Below are 7631 nucleotides of genomic sequence, written 5' to 3' on the forward strand. Positions count from 1 at the left end.
TCCTTCCTGGAGAGGTCGAGTCGCCCTACGCTGGATCTCGGTTGGAACGCCCGGTGGTTTTTGAGCTGTTTCCGGGTCTTGGTGCCTCATTTCTTCACTTTCTCATTGTCTTATTTCCTTATTTTCTCATCTCCTCATTTTCTTATTTCCTCATTTCCCCATTTCTTCATTTTCTCATTTCCCCATTTCTTCATTTTCTCATCTCATTTCCTCATTTCCCCATTTTCTCATCTACTCATCTCCCCATTTTCTCATCTACTCATCTCCCCATTACCTCATCTCCTCATTTTCTCATCTCATTTCCTCGACTCTCGCTGAACCGGATCGCCGGGGACAGATCACGTGGTCGTCGCTCCCGTGAAGTTCCCGCCATTCAGCCTTCGATTCGAGCACCGTCCTCGCTCTAATTATGTCCTTTTTCTCTGTTTCTTTCGTCTATTTGGGTTTTTCGTCTGTTTCTTGATGGTCTATTTATTTATTTATTTATTTATTTTTCAGTTTTTTTTTTTTTTTTTTTTTTTTTTTTTTTTTTTTTTTTTTGGAGTTTATATCCTTAAATTTATTTCGTCCATGAGTACGGTGCCGCCCGCTGGATTTCTGCGGCGGCGAGGTTGCTTGTATTATTATTACCATCTCTATCATTATTGTCATCATTATTATCATACTCATTATCATCATAATCATTTTAATCAACACCATCTTCATCATAATCATCATCATCATAATCATTTTAATCACCACCATCATCATAATCATCATTATCATCATCTTAACCATCATTATTATCAGTATTATCATCATAATCATCTTAATCACCATCATCATCATCATCATCATAATCGTCATCATAATCATCATCATTATCAATAATCATCATAATATTAATAATTATCATCATCATAATCATCATCATCATTATCATCGTCATTATCATCATTATTAATATCATCATCATTATCATCATCATAATCATCATCATCATCACCATTACCATCACTATCAACATCATTATCATTATCATCATCATTGTCATTACAACTATATGCATATACTCGTATGTGTGTATGTGCGTTTGTTTATACCGACATATAATGCTTGTGTGTGTGAGAGACTGTACAAGATGCTTTTTAAATCTACTGACGCCAATGTTTTTGAAATTAACAACAAGTGTGCAATTTTTTTGTTGAGTTCGGTGCACCAAGAGATCATGTTGCAATTCGTTCTATACTGTCGTGTTCACAGCCTTTTCAGTGAGGGAAAGATATTTGCATTGGTAATTTTTATTATTGTTATTGTTATCGATATTTGTTATCATTTTTGTTATGGTCATTATTATTGTCATTGCTATAGTTATTGTTATCGTTATTGCTACTATTACTACTATTTTTACTTATATTAACATTGCTACATCTGTTATCATTGTCATCATCATCATCATAACCATCATTTTTATCATCTTTCAATTCATCATCATCATAACCATCATTTTTATCATATTTCAAGTCATCATCATCATCATAACCATCATTTTTATCTTTCAATGCAGCCTTATCTGCCACGTTTACCATTGCGTTGTTAAAAAAAATGTGACGTCTCGAGACTCGAAAGTTTTTAAACATCGCCTTTGTTTCTCATGACAAGACACGCGAGTTTTGCTTGCGTCGACTGCAAACACGGTCGACTGGATGTTGCAAGCCCTTAGCACCGCTTATAAGTGTCACGCACCCTCAAGTTCCTCCTATTATTACTTTTACGAATTTCCTGTTCTCTAAAGATGGGAATTTAAGTAAATGCGATGTAAAACCAAGTTTGTGACGTCAAGAATTCATTTTCGAAAGATTACCTCCGCTCCTCCGCTTATAAGTGTCACGAACCCTCAAGTTCCTCCTATTATTACTTTTACGAATTTCCTGTTCGCTAAAATTGGGAATCTAAGTAAATAAGACGAAAAACCAAGTATGTGACGTTAAGAATTCATTTTCGAAGGATTACCTCCGCTTATAAGTGTCAGGAACCGTAAAGTTCCTCCTATTATTACTTTTACGAATTTCCTTTTCGTTAAAGATGTGAGATTTAGTAAATAAAATGTAAAACCAAGTACGTGACGTCAAGAATTCATTTTCGAAGGATTTTACCGACCAGAGGAGTTCTGGATGCGAAGATTAGATTAACATGATCTGATGGTACTTGTAATGATCTGTTGCTAAGGAATGGTGGAAATGGTAACGGATTTGTTGTGGCTTAGACAAGGAGGAGGTTTATGTTGTTTTTTTCCCGCACGGTGTGGCTCGTTGTTTTTTTTTTTTTTTTTCTTTTTTTGGTTGATTTTTTTGCATGATTTTTTTTTTGCTTGATTTTTTTGCTTGATTTTTTGCTTGATTTTTTTGCTTGATTTTTTGTTTTATTTTTTTTGCTTGATTTTTTTGTTTGCTTGATTTTTTTCTTGATGTTTTTGGTTGAGTTATTTTGCTTGTGTTTTTTTTCTTGATTTTTTTGCTTGATTTGTTTTGCTTCAATTTTTTGTTTGATTTTTTTGCTTGATTTTCTACTCAAGATTATGGGGAGGAATATAGTGAATAGTGAAATAGTGAAATCAATGTACTCAGAGGTTCCTTATTGTAGCTCTTTCATGAATCACACACGAGACAATGCGAGGAGACATGAGACAGAACTCATATCGAAAAAATATGACATGTTCCAGGGAATCATGTATAAAAATCTTTAATTAAAAAAAGAAAGAAAATAGCCCTAGTAAACTTAGAAATAAAGAATTCAAACACTGTGCATTGCAGAATATTGAACATCTCATAGTACTGTGTAGAAATGTATTGCACGCACAATATACTTTATGAACAGGTCAATCAAGCAATGGAAAACTTTCAGGTGCGCCAAAACCAACCACGTGCGAATGACCTCTATTTCAATATAATATAAATATAATATAATAACGAATATAATATAAAAACGAATATAATAAACATAATTAACCCTATTTCATTCATCAAGAACAGCTACCAGTCCTAATGAAGTGCAAAGATAACAGATAACCTACGATTTGATACATAAGCCAAAAAGCTCCATTCTTCCCAAGGCTTAAACAACATAAGCTTGCACAAAATGATAAAACAATATAGCTCGATATTAATTCCGATCTGAAAGACTATCTTGGAGCTTGAACTCAAGACGCAAACAATTCTCGAACTTTAATCTTCAAGACGGAGCAACGGTTTAGAACAGATTTGCTAACGTTGAAAGATGCTTAAGACCAAGTAGCATCTTCTCAAGTGGAAGCTGCATCTTCGGTCCAGAAAACCAATAAGCCGGATGATCATAAGGCTGGACCCCCCCCCCGCCCCCCTTTAGGAAGTGGTTCTTCCCTCAAATCTCTTTCCGTCTAGAGATAAAATTCCCTTTCGAATTCTAAAGCCAAAATGCAGACAGGATTCAAAACTTGCAAAAACAAAAAACAAAAGAACAGAGCAACACACGTATTTTTCAATTATCCAATACGATTATAGCTGATTACTAGTTTTAGGGAAACATAAAACCCGAATTAAAACTTACATCAACGTCCTCAGCTGAAGAATATATGCCAAAGAAGAGTGGGAGAGAGAGAGAGGGAGAGAGAGAAAGAGAGAGAGAGAGAGAGAGAAAGAGGGAGAGAGGGAGAGAGAGAGAGAGAGAGAGAGAGAGAGAGAGAGCGAGAGAGCGAGAGAGAGAGATAGAGAGAAAGAAAGAGAGAGAGAAAGAAAGAGAGGGAGAGAGAGAGAAGACTGGGAGAGATGCTCGCCAAGAAGAAATACACTGTCACAGGCCGAGTTACCCCCCCCCCCCCCCCCCCCCCCCGCTCCCGTGGGTCTCGAAGGCTACGGAGTTCAGAAAACGGACGCTGGTAAAGGCGATACTTTTTCAACATTTCCACCTCTCTTCTCAGTATTAGCCCAGTCTCGGGTTGGCAGAATAGCGGATATATTTAGAGAAATGGATATCTTTCCCCACGGATTCGTACCTCAACTCCCTAGAAATGTTTAGCTTCCCTTTACGGATTCACGTCAATTTGAGCCGCTGGTAAAAAAAAGGTAAACATCGTCAAAGGCTTAGTTTACGCTCTTCTCACGCCCAAGAGTCGCTGTTTACCTTGAGAAGCAGGCGAAGCAGGGGTTTTAGTGGGCTAGTTCTTCCCCTGACAGATCTCTGGAAGCTCCTTTTGGATATATGCGACATACTTCGGCAGTTTAGAGATCGTATACTCTGTATGGGACAGAAGGTTCGATGTTCACGGACGTCATCATCGCCATTGTTATTATATGGATTATTTGGCTTCCAAGGGATACATTACGGTAAAAACACATCTGTTCTCGCCTCTCTGGCTGTCTGCATCTCTTATACGGTATGTTATTAAGTTATATGTTCCTTGGATTCTCTCTGTCTCGCATTGTTATTGTCACTGTTATTAACTCTGTCTGTCTGTCTGTCTGTCTGTCTCTCTCTCTGTCTCTGTCTCTCTCTCTTTCTCTCTCTATCTGTCGATCTATCTTTCTCTCTCTTCTTTCTTGCACACTCTCAAACACACCATACTTACGCGCAAAAAGAGAATACAAGAAAAAAGAAAAGAAAACAATATATGTATTTATATGCCTACATTTCTTTCGTGTTTCAACTTCCTCTCTCTCTCTCTTGTGTGTGTATGTGTGCATTGTGTGTCTACCTCCATCGATGGCCAGTATCGTGGAATAGAAAAAAATAGGATAACGAGCCTTCAGCAGGTCTGCGCCGCTGGACCTTCTGGATGTCCCAGCTGCGCCAAGGCCAAGGCGAGAGGCGGCCCTGGGTGAGCGTCGAGGCCTCTGAGACTTCCTGTGCAGCCTTGGTCCATCGCCAGGGCTTTGTGCGTGTGTGTGTGTGTTTGTGTGTCTGCGGGTGTGCTCATGCGTGCGACTATGAGTGTCTTTATATGTTTCTCTATATCCTTCTCTTTGTGTGTGTGTGTGTTTGTGTGTGTGTGTGTTTGTGTGTGTGTGTGCGCGCGCGTGTGTATGTTTGTGTGTGCGCGTGTGTATGTTTGTGTGTGTGTGTGCGCGTGTGTATGTTTGTGTGTGTGTGTGCGCGTGTGTATGTTTGTGTGTGTGTGTGTGTGTGTATGTGAGCAGTGTTCACCGAGATAATAAATGAAAATGAATATTTTCAGAGGCCGAGATGCATTTTACGTTTTTCGATTAAAACTTCGTCAGAAACACGTTAGTGAGATGACAAAGCACACGTTTATGACATGAGTTGAAGAATCCGCTCCCGTCCGTGGCCCGTCGCTTGTGATCCGCATTACTGAGAGATAGAAATGGATAAAAAAGACGAAAATCTTAGTAAACAAGGGTACTCTGGGTGCAGTATCGCCTGTTGCCCTGGTATTAGGTCCTCATGTGTTGGTAATATCTGTGCAAGTGTCGCCAGGTTGCTGCGTGGTATGTTGCAGAAATATTTGTCGCAAAAAAGTTAATTAGGTTATGGGAGAAATACCTGCCACTCGCTTGATGTCGTAATGACAATGATCTAAGTTGCAGACTTTTGTATTTTATAATGGCAGATGCATCCGTAAACTAGTTTTCTTGATCAAAGCCTTCGCTGTTACTCTCCTATACACTTGCTAAGAGAGAGAGAGGAATGAGTAGAGAGAGAGAGAGAGAGAGAGAGAGAGAGAGAGAGAGAGAGAGAGAGGAGAGAGAGAGAGAGAGAGAGAGAGAGAGAGAGAGAGCGAGAGAGAGAGAGAGAGAGAGAGAGAGGGAGGGAGAGGGAGAGGGAGAGGGAGAGAGGGAGAGAGAGAGGGGGTGAGAGATAGATAGATAGAGACAGAGAGAGGAAGAGAAAGAGAGAGAGAGAGAGAGAGAGAGACAGACAAAAAAGCGTTTCTTGCAGCGTCCCTTGTTTATCACCGTTCGTCTACCTCCCAAAGCTCATGTCGATCATTCCCCCGCCCCCCCTCCTTTGGCACGTTGCCTCACTCCCTGGCGCAACAAGGAGGCTAATGAGAGTCCGAACACCCCATCCACGCGGGCGCCGTCTCCCAGATGCTTGATGCATGACCCCTTCCTCTTGCGCCAGGGGCCGGTGTGCGCGAGACATGGATGCGTGGTACATTCTGCATGATTCTCGCGACTGTCCGCTATAATTACCTCGTGCTTGGTTCAGTTAGGATCACTGTTGAGTCTGGAAGAAACTATATGAGTAGTTAAAAAAAGGAGTGGTGTCATATTCGTTCTTTTAATCGTCGTTGTTTTTGTTTTCACCACCACCAATGATAACAAAATCATCAAAAATTCTACCATTACCGTTATCAATGTTTATTTTAATTTATTTTCCGTTCCTTGATGAATGGGGCAATGCGGCTTGAATTTGCTTTTATTTATTTTTATGTATGTATCGTGACCCTGCACTTTTCACTGGACGAAGCCATAAGGATTTTTTCTCACCACACGTGTGAATATTTGTCAGCTGACGGACTCCCTTTCGTGTCCACTGGTCAGTCACAGCTCATTTACCAAGGTCAGCTCTCTCCATTTACTGACCTCGGCGCGATAGAAACCTAATTAAGAAGAATTCTAAGAATATGGAATCGATGCCCCCCCCCCCACCCCCATCCCAATTACCCTGCGGAGAACATGAATATTCCATGTTATTTTCATCCTAACGAGGCAAGAATCTTCATCATTCATATTTATTCTTATCATACTGAAACGTTTCCTCCCAGATTTTTTGAGGAATCTGTATCTTTATTTGACTGCTCTTAGAAGACTGCCTCAACCACAGTCCAGTTACCTTGCTTTGCCAAGGAACATCAGTAAGCATGGCCGATCAGCTGACGAACTGGCGGCAGAGAGACGTTGGTGAATATGCATCTCCCACGCATGCAAAAATAGAACATATGGAGCGTGTGGATAAGTATTGATACCAACAGTCTTCGAGACGCACTGGTGGAACATCGTTTTCTTCTGTAAATATGAACATGAAACGCCACCGCAGTGTGTAAGAGGGTACAATGCACAAGGAAGCAGTTCTCTGTGAACAAAAATACCAAAAAGGAGGGAAGACTGTACAGTACTTAATGAATATGCCTAGTGAAAGGGAGCCAAGTAAAATAGTTCTAGTAGGGAAACATAAAAAGGAATCGGGAGTAAGCGAAGGTCTAAAAATCGAGCGAAGGAAATGCACTCCACAACAATGAGAAACAAAATATCCAATGGTGTCAGAAAATAATTTGAGAAACAAACAGCTGATCAGAATTAACTGAGAAAGCATGGCATTAGCTTCAAAGAAAGTGAAATTCCTTCCATATCAATTCTGTTTATTGTAGTTTGAAGCGTCGAGGTCTATCATTTGTGATATCTCGACCAATTTAGCGTCCCCCTCAATCCCAGGTTTAAAGCATAATTACATGCTCATATTTATTTCGAAGCAAGTCCCCTTATTAGCCACTGCCAGTAAACTAAATATTTCATAAAAATATAAACTGTAAATCGTACAACCCAACTTTTTAAAATTTCCCTTTTTTTTGAAGGCATTAAATGAGGGGGAAAATACTCACTTTTTGTTCTCGACCTATCCCGTGCAAAAAATGAAAAATTCTCTTTTTGAATTTT

The sequence above is a fragment of the Penaeus vannamei genome, chromosome 26 (assembly GCF_042767895.1).
Source record: "Penaeus vannamei isolate JL-2024 chromosome 26, ASM4276789v1, whole genome shotgun sequence".
NCBI lineage: Eukaryota > Metazoa > Arthropoda > Malacostraca > Decapoda > Penaeidae > Penaeus > Penaeus vannamei.